We start from the raw sequence: 11,965 nt of genomic DNA, 5'->3' as shown, positions 1-11,965 counted from the left end.
CACACACACACACACACACACACACACACAACACGCAGATGACGCACGTGCTTCACGTCAATAACGTTGTCGTCAACTTTACTCACAGCGAGAAAAGTTCTCGTTGCCGTCAGTCAGAGAGCACACACACACACACACACACACACACACACACACACACACACACACACACACACACACACACACACACACACACACACACACACACACACACACACACACACACACTGAAACACACACACACACACACACACACACACACACACACATATACAACACGCAGGTGACGCACGTGCTTCACGTCAATAACGTTGTCGTCAACTTTACTCACAGCGAGGAAAGTTCTCGTGGCCGTCAGTCAGAGAGCACACACACACACACACACACACACACACACACTGAAACACACACACACACACAGACACACACACACACACACACACACACGCACGCACGCACACACACACACACACACACACATTGGGAACCTTGCCCTCCGCAGCAAAGCGGGAGTTGTTTTGTGATGTGGCAGCCACTGGGAATGACGTGAGCGTTGGAAGGGCTGGCAGATAAGTCACGAGTAAACAAGTGTTTGCGTCAGTTACCAGGTAAGTGTCAGCTGACCTTGAGATAAACTCTCTCGGTCTTTGTGTCTGTCGGTCTCTGTCTGTCTGTCTGTCTCTCTTTGTTATTCTTGCATACTCTACCACCCCCCGCCCCCCTCTCCCCACCGCACGCTTTATTGTTTAGCAATGCACATAAATGCATTTTGGTGTGCATAAAATTACATGTTTTTCGTTTGTTTGCTGTCGTGAACATATTATTTGCTTTCTTTTTTTTTTCTTTCTCTCCTCTTTTTTCTTCTTTCTCTCCTCTTTTTTCTTTCCTTTTTTGGGGGTGGGGTGGGGGGTTCTCTTAACATTTTTTTTTAGTATTGGCCGGGTGTTTGAAAAAAAAAAAAAGAAAAAAAAAGAAAGAAAGAAGAATATTGAGCGTATTCCTTTTACTGTCTTAAAATTCCGTCCGTCCGTTCGTTCGTTCGTTCTTTACGGGAGTGGAACAGAGCCAGCACAGCACAGCACATCACCCCACGTCGTGTAAATGACAAGTCATCGTGTTTTGTTTGTCCTCACCGCTGACTTGTTGGGCGGGGGGGGGGGAGCTACTCGGAAAGGGAAGGGAGTGGGTCATGGTGGTGGTGGCGGTGGCGGCGAGTAAGATTTCCTAAAATAAAATTTAAAAAAAACCGAAAAAACCCGCTGATCTTTAAGAGAAAAGCCGGACGCGGCCCGCCTGTTCTGTTTGTGTGTGTGTGTGTGTGTGGCGACAACTATTTCTGCTGAGGTCTTTCCGTTTTAATGTTGATTTGCGCTGAACTGAGTGTGAGACAGTGTGTGTGTGTGTGGACAACTTTTTTTCTGTTGAGCTTTCGTTATACTTCTAGTTTTGTTCAGTTGCGCTGAACTGAGTGAGAGACAGTGGTGTCGTGGAGAAGCCGAAATCTTATTCCTTCTAAAGCACAGGCAGTCTTTCAGGAAGGAGAGAGAGAGAGAGAGGTCCGTGAGAGAGAGTGCGGAGAGAGATCTAATCATCATATCTCAAGCACACACGCGTGGAGGTTTTTAGGACCTGCGGTGAGTTTCTTCTCCTTGCTGTTGCTGTGAGTTGTTGTGAGTTGTGCTGTTGCTGTGAGTTGTGCTGTTGCTGTGAGTTGTGCTGTGAGTTGTGCTGTTGCTGTGAGTTGTGCTGTGAGTTGTGCTGTTGCTGTGAGTTGTGCTGTGAGTTGTGCTGTTGCTGTGAGTTGTGCTGTTGTTGTGAGTCGCTGTAAGTTGTGCTGTGTGTTGTGCTGTTGCTGTGAGTTGTGCTGTGAGTTGTGCTGTTGCTGTGAGTTGTGCTGTGAGTTGTGCTGTTGCTGTGAGTTGTGCTGTGAGTTGTGCTATTGCTGTGAGTTGTGCTGTGAGTTGTGCTGTTGCTGTGAGTTGTGCTGTTGTTGTGAGTCGCTGTAAGTTGTGCTGTGTGTTGTGCTGTTGCTGTGAGTTGTGCTGTTGCTGTGAGTTGTGCTGTTGCTGTAAGTTGTGCTGTTGCTGTGAGTTGTGCTGTTGAGGGCCCTGACGTCAAGTCACGTTCGTTACTCAGCTTTTTCAGCGTCCTTGGGACTGACAGTGAGTTATGGAGTTCTGCAGTGACTGTACTTTCTTCTTCTTCTTCTTCTTTTTTTTTTTTTTTTTGTTGTTGGCTGCCCTCTCTCTCTCCCTCTCTTTCCCTCTCCCTCCCTCCCTGTCGCACCCCCTGTCTCTCTCTCTCTCCCTCTGTCTCTCTCTCTCCTTCTGTCTCTCTCTCTCTCTCTCTCTCTCTCTCTCTGTCTCTCTCTGTCTCTCGCCCCCTCTGTCTCTCTGTGTCTCTCTGTCTCTCCGTGTCTCTGTCTCTCTCTGTGTCTTTCTGTCTCTCTCTCCCTATCTCTCTCTGTCTCTCTCTCTCTCTCTGTCTCTGTCTCTCTCTGTCTCTCTCTGTTTCTCTGTCTCTCTATCTCTCTCTCTCAGGCAGTGTGTGTCACTTTTTCTCCCCATGACTCTCGTTATGTTGTGAATTGTTTTTCTTTCCCCATTTCTCTCTGCCTGTCTTTCTCTGTGTGTGTGTGTGTGTGTGTGTGTGTGTGTGACTGACTGTCTTGCTGTGTGAGTGGGGGTTGGGGGTGGGTGGAGGTGTGTGAATCTGGGGGGGTGATATATTGTATTTTTTTGTGGTTGGTTAGTGGTTGCTGTTATCATTATAGAGTAAAAAGTAATCATTCATGTATTATTCATGTATATTTCAGCGTGTAAAACTTCGAATCAGTATTTCTTCGAAGAACCTTCTACACACACACACACACACACACACACACACACACACACACACATACACGCACGCGCGCGCGCGCACCCTCTCTATCTGTAGGTCTTTATCAGAATCTTTCTCTTTGTCACTGTTTCTCTCTCCCTCCCCCTCTCTCTCTCTTTGTCTCATGCTCTCTCTCTTCTGTCTCTCCATATCTATTAAGATTTAAGTAGCATGTTGAATTCGCTCTTGTTTTATAAACGTATGAGCTATGTTTCCCTCAGATTTACTCTATAAATGAACTGAGTATGAATAGATATATGTATATATGCACGTGCGGAGCTTTCAACAACAGTGGATGATGTACGTCGGTCTATGTACTACTATCTTCACCGTTTGAGGACATTCATGAATTCATTCACTAATTCTGCCCCCCGCACCCCCCCCCCCCCTCTCTCTCTCTCTCTCTCTCTCTCTTCTCTTTCTTCAGTCCACCCCTCCCCCACCTCTCTCTCGGCTTCTGTTTCTCTGTCTCTCTCTGTCTCTGCTCTCTCTCTCTCCCCGGCCCTGTCTCACCCACTCCCCCACCCTCCGACCCCCTTCTCTCTCTCTCTCTCCCACCCTCCCTCCCTCCCAAGCACCAGTCTGTCCCAACCCTGATGTTTCTCAGCTGGTTTTTTTTGTTTTTTTTTTTTTTTTTTTTTTTGCGCATCAGTTAACTGTGGAGTGAGTGTGGCTGGGTCAGTACAACGCAGTCTGGGTCTCTTTACCCTTTTACATTGTCTAGCCGACGGAGACTGACACGCCGAGACTATCGTCGGTTCAACGTGCAACGTGCGCATTTTAATCCGGCTGGCTTCAGTCTGCTTGCGCGTCACTAGGATACACGTTTACCTCTGTGTGCACGTGCACAGAGGCACGGACAGAGGATGGGGGTACCGGCATCAGTTCAACAGGTGGCCTGTGCACTCCGAGAGTAGTGCTCAGTGCAGGACTTCACAGCAAGGAAGAAAGAAAAAGGTAATCATCACCTTTCACCTATCGGTAACGGGTGTCGCCATAATTCCAACGCGACTAGGGTGAAAAAAAAAAAGCCATTTGTGCACACGACACGGCGCGCGTGCATACACACTCATACACACACACACACACAGTGCACCATCAGCACAGCGTTCAGGTTGGCAGCAGCTTTGGTCATGAAGTTCAACTCAGTGCCCGAGGTTCCTCTTCTTCGTTCGTGGGCTGTGACTCCCACGTTCACTCGAATATTGTACACGAGTGGGCTTTTATGCGTATGATTGTTCTTACATCTGCCATGTAGGCAGCCATTCTCCGTTTTCGGACGGGTGTGGAGGGGGGGGCTGCATGCCGGATATTTCCTTGTTTCCATAATCACCGAACGCTGACATTGATAACGGGATCTTTGACGTGCGAGTTTGATTTCCTGCGTGCATATATTCGGACAATATACCACACTTCTCCCCCCTCCACTCTGTGTGACTGACGGAGTCAACGTCCACGCCTTGTTGTGAACACTGCTCATTCCGTGTTGAGGGGAAGAACTGTGGACACTGCCCATCTGTTGACGGGGGGGAGGACAGGAAAGACCTCCACCCTTCACCCTCCAGGCGCCGTGGCCGAGGTTCCGAACTCGTACCCTTCCGAATGCGAGCCGGGCCCGCATGCCTGAAGTTTAGAGGAGGGATGTCCTGTTAAAGGTTGTGATAAACGACCTGGAAAATACTGCAGACAGGTTTCGAAATTATTGCGTCACGACGGAGGCCAGGTATTTTTTGTTTTGTTTTTTGTTGTTGTTTTTTTGTTGTTTTTTTGTTTTTTTACTTGCTAGATTTTCTGAATGTAAGCTGGAGAGAGAGAGAGAGAGAGTCCATCATTTCCCCAGTCAGCGGATTTTAATTCACAGCGAAATCCTTTGTTCTTTCTTCCTGTCCGGCGTGACACAGGAGGCTTTCCTTTCTTTTCAAAGCCGCCGCTAAACTGACATCATAAATCATATCAACTGTCAGCGTCAGGCTGCCAGGGTTTTACATATTCTGCTGTCATGGACAGGACTACCACTGTGAAGCGGTAATAATGGTGAAAAATAATTATGATAAAAATTAGGGGGGGAAGGGTACACAAAGAAGGGGGAGGGGGTCTTGGGGTGAAGACCTTTAATGTCTGTGGCATCCACTTGTCTCTTCAGACGCAGGGGACACAGTGACTGTGTGTGTGAGCATCGGGCTGAGACGGAAATCTCCGTCACCCTTGCTGAGTAGTGCAACACGACGTGCACTGCACAGCCAGTAACTAGGTTGGTAATAAACCACAATTTTCCTCCCTCAAGACGGAACTGGTAGGGTTTTAATAATAATGGATACTTATGTAGCACACTATCCAGAAATCTGCTCTAGGTGCTTTACAAAAACGCTTTTGTTAACATAAAACATATCTATGTTACATACACACACCAAAATGTGACTACACACACACACACACACACACACACACACACACACACACACACACACACACACACACACACGCTGCATACATACATTTTAACATGTGTATCTAACAGCTACCCTAACACATACGCAAACATAGGCAGGCACAAACTTACATAAACACACGCACACGCACATTCATATACATGCATGTAGTTATGTACACATACATATGTGTGTGTGGAAGGGAAGAAATGTGGACCATGCAGCCAACAGGTTCACCCAGGACGTAGGCCTATATAGCAAACAAAAAAATGACCCTGTGTATGATAGTCAGTCGTGTCCGACAATGACCGTCAGAACGGCAGTGGAGGAAAGTGCTGTCCGGACTATCCGGGGCTTGAATTTGTTCATCAGTGGAGAGTGGTATTGCCCAAGTTGTATCCCCACTCTTTCGGCCCAACAGGTGTCCTTGAGGAGGGGGGGGGGGGGACAAAAGACCACTGTAAACTGCATAAGGTGACTTTACGCCATGACCTGAAGTATCTTCTGAACAAAGGGGGTTGGGGGGCGGTGGGGGGGGAGGGAGGGTGATGAGGGTGGGGGGGAATGGCAGGGGAGGGGGCAGGGGGGGGGGGAAGATAGAATCTATTCGTTCACTCCTTCCCTGCCCTCCTCCTGCCGTCCCCACTTCAGTTCGTCGTGTTCTGACTTTTGTCCACACGCGCACGCGCACACACACACACACACACACACACACACACACATCATTGTATTCTTGTGCAACTGCATTAGCACGTCAAGTTAATGCTTAAATAAAACACTTGACCACTTTAGATTCTGTGAAGTTCTCAGTAAATGAAAACTACCTCCTCCCCCTCCCCCTCCCCCAATCAAGAAAGGGGCCTCCAGATTTGATGTCCGCTTCAGACAGGGTCACCACACCACACCCCTCACAAAAATCTACATTTTCAAACTGTTTCTTCTATGGATTGTGAACATTGGTTGTTGGAAATGATGACTGAAGGTCGGTTGGTTGAGGAATTTATTTTTTTTCATAGTATCGTCATCCGTTTTGATGGTTTTAGACATAGAATTGAATACTGTTTTTTTGGTTCCCATGATCACGAACAAGGTTACTGTAGATTCATTTGAAACCTAAAGAATAAAGAAGAAACAAAAAGGCAAGCGTATGGAAACATAACGATGATATGTAAATATATATATATATATATATATATATATATATATATATAATATTGAGGGAGAGAGAGAGAGAACACTGAACACTGAAATGTTTGTCATAAGCTGAAAAGCTCTGGTGCCATAGCAGGTACAAATCAGAACAAAATGGTGCAAAATAAATGAAACGGAACGGAAAGGGGAAAAAAACAACAACAAAAAACACAAAACAACAGCAACAAAAAACGAAAAAAATATAAAAAATATATGAAAAACAGAATTGAAACAACATAAACTAATTAGAGATTTGCGACGCTTTGACACTTCGTCATTTGCTTAAAAGTACATGTGACAGGGGGTAATTTGTTTTTTTTTTTTTTTTCAACCGTTCGTCTCCAAGGTTTGGACAGCACACAGAAAACAGATAAATCATATAATAAATATTTACGAGAGAGAGAGAGAGGCCATCTATATCGGAAATAAAGATGCAGTTTCGGTATTCTGCTGAAACTGTTTCTACTTCCTATACATAATCTTGCCTTTTTTTCCCCCTCACACATGTGGTTAGCATAGCCTGGAAGGGCCAGTCCCCGCATGTCGACACTAGATAATCATCGAAACTGAAACACTGGGTGTTTGTCAGGGGTACCATTTATACACGCCGTTCTAACCGGAACAACAAACCCAACCCATACCCTGAACAACTTGACCTTGAAGACGTCAGCCATTAAACAGGTCCTTCAACTGGACTCTTACGTTGGTACAATACGTGGAGGGGGAGGGGGGAAACAACCACACACACACACACACACACACACACACACACACACAAAACACACACACACACACAACAACAACAACACACACACACACACACACACACACACACACACACACACAAACCCAAAGGAGAACTATCCACAATGACGTGACATTTATTTTTTGCAGGACACGTCGTTGTGGACTTAAAAGGTGTGGTTTAGTGAAAGCTGTGGAGAAGACGGATACAGCGTATATTCATTGCGCTGCCTCACACCACGAAATGGTTAACCCATGACTAATAAGAAACACTTATTAGGGGGGTAGAAGAGGTGCAGGGTAAAGTGTGTGGTGTGTGTGTGTGTGTGTGTGAGCTCGTGTACGTTTATATGTATTTGACTGTGCTTTCATATGTGTGAAACTGCATGTTTGGTGCATATGTTATGCATGTGTGGGTGTATGTGTGTCTTCATGTTTTACATTTATTTGCTTATTTATCATCATTGTTGTCTTATTTATTTATTTATTTATTATTATTTTATTATTATTACTACTACTACCTTTTTATATTATAATTATTATTTATTTATTTATTTAAGCTTATCTATTATTTATTCACCTTTTTTTCTCTCTCTCAAGGCCTGACTAAGCGCGTTGGGTTACGCTGCTGGTCACGGGAACCTGCTTGGCAGATGTGGTGTAGCGTATATGGATTTGTCCGAACGCAGTGACGCCTCCTTGAGCTACTGAAACTGAAACCGTGAAACTAATAAGACGCTCCGGCAAATGTACGGCCCATTCATTCCGCTACGTGTACGTGGCGACAGATCCTCAGTGGCAGGCGGAGCTGGGCGTTCAGCCAACTGGATTGTAGGAAACGCGGCGAAACCGTGGGATCTATCCCGAGGTCATGTTTACACGTGCGCTGCATCCAATCTGGCTGAAGCCCAAAGGCAACACGATGCCTGTGTGGTTGGAGTAAAGAGTTATTTTGGTTTAAATAATCTTTAATTATTCAACAATACACATGATTACAATGCAATGAAAGACAAAAGAGCATCAACAAGCTTAAAGCTTCATACTGTGCTCACAACGTTGCACTTCAATTTTATCATGACGGCTGATGAACCATATTATGCCTTGTATCAAATAACATTTATAAACCGTATGTAATGAAATAATGAAATAAAACAGACTTATTTACTCAAAAGCCAGCAGCAATACAAACAAAACACAAAATAAATCGTCGAGCACAAGTATAAACAAACGGGGCGTTTAGAGATAATCGATCAATACCTCTGAAAGTGTAATGTTAATAATCATTAAATTGTAAGGAAAGATAGATTACTAATATTAATAATTGTAAAAAAATGTTTATGGAAAGTATAACTACTTATATTGATAGCTATCGGAAGATGTAAGAAATGGATTTGCATGTGTACAATTGGAAAGCCATGTCGGGTCTACAACCAGCACAATAATTAGTTATACGTTCGTGAGCTGTTCCTCCCGCGTTCCCTCGCATACGAGTAGGCTTTTATGTTGCACGACTGTTTAAACCCCGCCATTAGGCAGCCACTCTCAGTTTTCGGTGGTGTGCGTGCTAGTTATGTCCTTGTGTCCACAACCCACCGAACGCTGGTATGGATTACGGAGTCTATAACGTCTGCATTTGATCTTCCAAAAGAAGGGGGTTCAGCTCGGGTACTAACAGGCCTGTACATCTTTAACCTGGGAGATCAGGAAAAAATCTCCGCCATTAGCGCATCAGGTTCCGTGACTGGGATTGGAACCCTGAACTGTCCAAGTGCAACCGTCTTTAATCAACCGCTTAGCTGTTGCAGCCAGCACAGTACACATATATAAAGACAGGTTATACAACATTCAAAACCAGCAACATAGCCCCCTAAATAGTTAACATTCATACAACAGAACTGAGTTTTTCTTTTCGTTCTGAAGTCCAAGAAAAGCGTGAAACGGTTCAACAGGACATTTCTCCAGCAGATTTTCCAGTACGTCGCATCTTGTCTTTGTTTTGGTTTACGACAGCCTTAGCTTTCTGTTCACGATGTGCATGCCTGGAGTCTTGGTGGCCGTGCATTGTGTGAGCCCCCCTTCACACCCCTCACCCCCCCTTCACACCCCTCAGGGGGTCCACCCAACGCCTGATGGGAGATGGATAAATGAATAAATTAACATTCAAATATTCAAAAGTTCAAATTCTTGGTTCTGCCTTCCACCTTCTCTCTTTCAGTTCACTGTCTTAAACTCGACGCGCGTGCCCCTGCGATCACCGTGAATTAACTCAGTGACGCGCGTGCTGTCGTGTTAATGATAAACGGGGGGTTGTAGCAAGACTCATTAGACTGCAGCTGTTGTTTCCGTTGGCTTATCGACTTTTGAAACAAATGAGACCTTGTGACTATTTGTAGTGGTCAAAACAACTTTTCCCCCCCTTTTTTTCTCTTTTTTTTTCTTTGTGTGTGTGTGTGTGTTGCTGTTGTTTTTGTTTTGGTCGACTCTAAGAATAACCTAAACACTAAAGATATCTGTAAACAGAAACCCAACACTAAGGGTCTCTGTCGACAGAAACCCAAGCACCACAGCTGAAGAGACGACGCCACTGGTTCTTGGCGTCCATTTTTAGAACGACACAGAATCTATTAATCCCGTAGTCCCGTCGTTTTGAACCGGGTGGGGTGGCTGACTGGGTGCGTTCGTCCGTAAAGGTATGGGGTGAGAATTCGCCACCCGATATAAAAAGAAACGAAACACGTGAGTGTGTCTTGTGAACCGCCGTGGTATGGGTGGTGGGGTTGCTATTTGTACGGGTCGCCCACATGCTCCCTGTTTCTATAGCTGCGCCAAATAGAACTTCCACTATCACCTGTAGCAAACAGCTGTGTCAAAGACGTGCGGGTTTCTCATTGGATGTTTCATGTTCCCTCGACAGTCACATCCAATCGTATGGCGTGTCTTCGGAGGTGGTGTTTGCTGCGTGTGCTAGTGCCAAAGATTTGAAGGTGTGCTCGGGGGGGTTCCTGGTCATATAAAGTAGAAGTGCGCAGGTCGAATTACAACAGTCAGTGCGACACACGCCACACGTTTGTGCCAGGCGGTGGAACTCCGGCGTTTGCGTCAACCTATGTGTGTGTCTGTGTGTGTGTGTGCAGTCAATTAGTCACGAGAAGTGCAGTGGAAATTTTTTTTTTAATGTGTTTGCACGTGTCCTGAGCGCATTCAAGGTATGTGACGACTCTGATCACCGTTCATTTAACCATTGTCTGATCGTCCGTTTAGTTTTAAACTAAGGAAGGGAAGGAATTTCATTTTGGGGGCGACATGTTTTTTGTTGTTTTTCGTGTATTTCGGTTCCACCAATTTGTAGGGAGGAAACCGCCTGTGGTCATTATAGCTCTGTCTAGCTGTCTGTCTCTCTTTCCACCCCCCTCCTCCCCCTCTCTCTTTCTCTCTCTGTCTCTTTCTTTCTCTGTGCCTCTGTGTGTGTGTGTGTGTTTGTGTCTCACTCCGAGTCTGCCCCCCCTCTCTCTCTCTCCCCTCTCTCTCTCTCCCCCCCTCTCTCTCTCTCTCTCTCTCTCTCTCTCTCTCTCTCTCTCCCTCCCTCTCTCTCTCTCTCTCTCTCCCTCCCTCTCTCTCTCTCTCTCTCTCTCCCTCTCTCTCTCTCTCTCTCTCCCTTCCTCTCTTGCTCTTTCTCTCCGTTTGTCAGATAAGACAGAGAAGTGATGATACTGATTCGTGATACATAACGTACCACCTATCCTCTCGTCACTTCAAGGATTGACCGATAAACAGGGGGCCGGGGATTTGGGGGGGGAGGGCGGGGTGGGGGTCAGTGCCAGGGGGTGGGGGGAAGGGAACGGGTGGAGGTTGTTCAGACCCCCACCCCTTCAAACAACCCCGAACCCACCCCCTCCTCCCTGCAAGACGGCGGGCCGATAAAATTAATGCAGTTAGGGGTACAGCAGGTGTGACCGGGGTACTGTACGTGGGAGGTCGGATAATACGAAGTTAATGGCACGAAGGTGGGTTCAGGTACATGCCCCCAAGGTGATGTCATCTGGTGACGAAACTGAGTTAATTAATCTTTTATTAAGCGGATGATTGCTTAGCTAGTGACGCGGCCTTATATATATATATATATATATACATATATCATATATATGTTGTGTGTTATGCGAGTGAGTTGTCATGCGAACACCTGCGATCTATGTACATTGACACATGATAACAATGCACAAGGTGGAAAAGGCTTGATTTTTTTTTTCTTTGTTAAAGTTCGTTTTAACAAAATGTGTTAATAATGTATGTTCATGTAGTTGATCATTACAAAATGTCATATTAAGATAGTTCAGTTACCTGTCAGCTGTTAACTTTGGTAGGGGTCAGTAGCAGAAGACTTGAATTCTGTGTTCCGTTTTGTGAGTCTTCAGTAGCTCGTCCACTCTTCCAGTCTCAACAGTTCGCATCCTGGCTGCTGCAACCCGGTGTCCGAAATATGAAACTGGCCACTGATGCCCTCGATCAAACAAACGTGCCATGTCATTCTCTCTCTCTCTCTCTCTCTCTCTCTCCCTCTCCCCCTCTCTCTCTCTCCTTCCCTCCCTCTCTCTCTCTTGATTGCTTGCTTGGGGGTGTTGATTCCTCCGTGCCAAGGTCTTTCCGTTCACTTGGATGTCACGGGCACTGCACTGTGGCAAAACACAAGTGACAGTATTGTTGATGAAGGTGTTTGTTGGTTT

The 11,965-nt window shown here is 45.8% G+C and overlaps 1 protein-coding gene across 4 annotated transcripts in view; it reads left to right on the top strand.

The window, feature by feature from the left end:
* The first annotated feature begins 1,326 nt into the window (after positions 1 to 1,326).
* The window catches only part of LOC143301294 (uncharacterized), an 18,331-nt gene continuing 7,692 nt past the window's right edge, over positions 1,327 to 11,965 (top strand). The window contains exon 1 of one of the 4 annotated variants that reach the window (XM_076615494.1): positions 1,327 to 1,634. The gene's annotated coding sequence lies outside the window, so the exon portion shown is untranslated. Of the gene's footprint in view, positions 1,661 to 1,952; positions 2,163 to 10,124; positions 10,451 to 11,965 lie in introns of those variants that run through there. The other 3 variants (XM_076615495.1, XM_076615496.1, XM_076615493.1) reach the window with 3 other exon arrangements.

Source organism: Babylonia areolata, chromosome 27 (assembly GCF_041734735.1).
Source record: "Babylonia areolata isolate BAREFJ2019XMU chromosome 27, ASM4173473v1, whole genome shotgun sequence".
Classification (NCBI taxonomy): Eukaryota; Metazoa; Mollusca; class Gastropoda; order Neogastropoda; family Buccinidae; genus Babylonia; species Babylonia areolata.
This window is presented reverse-complemented; position numbering and strand designations above follow the sequence as displayed.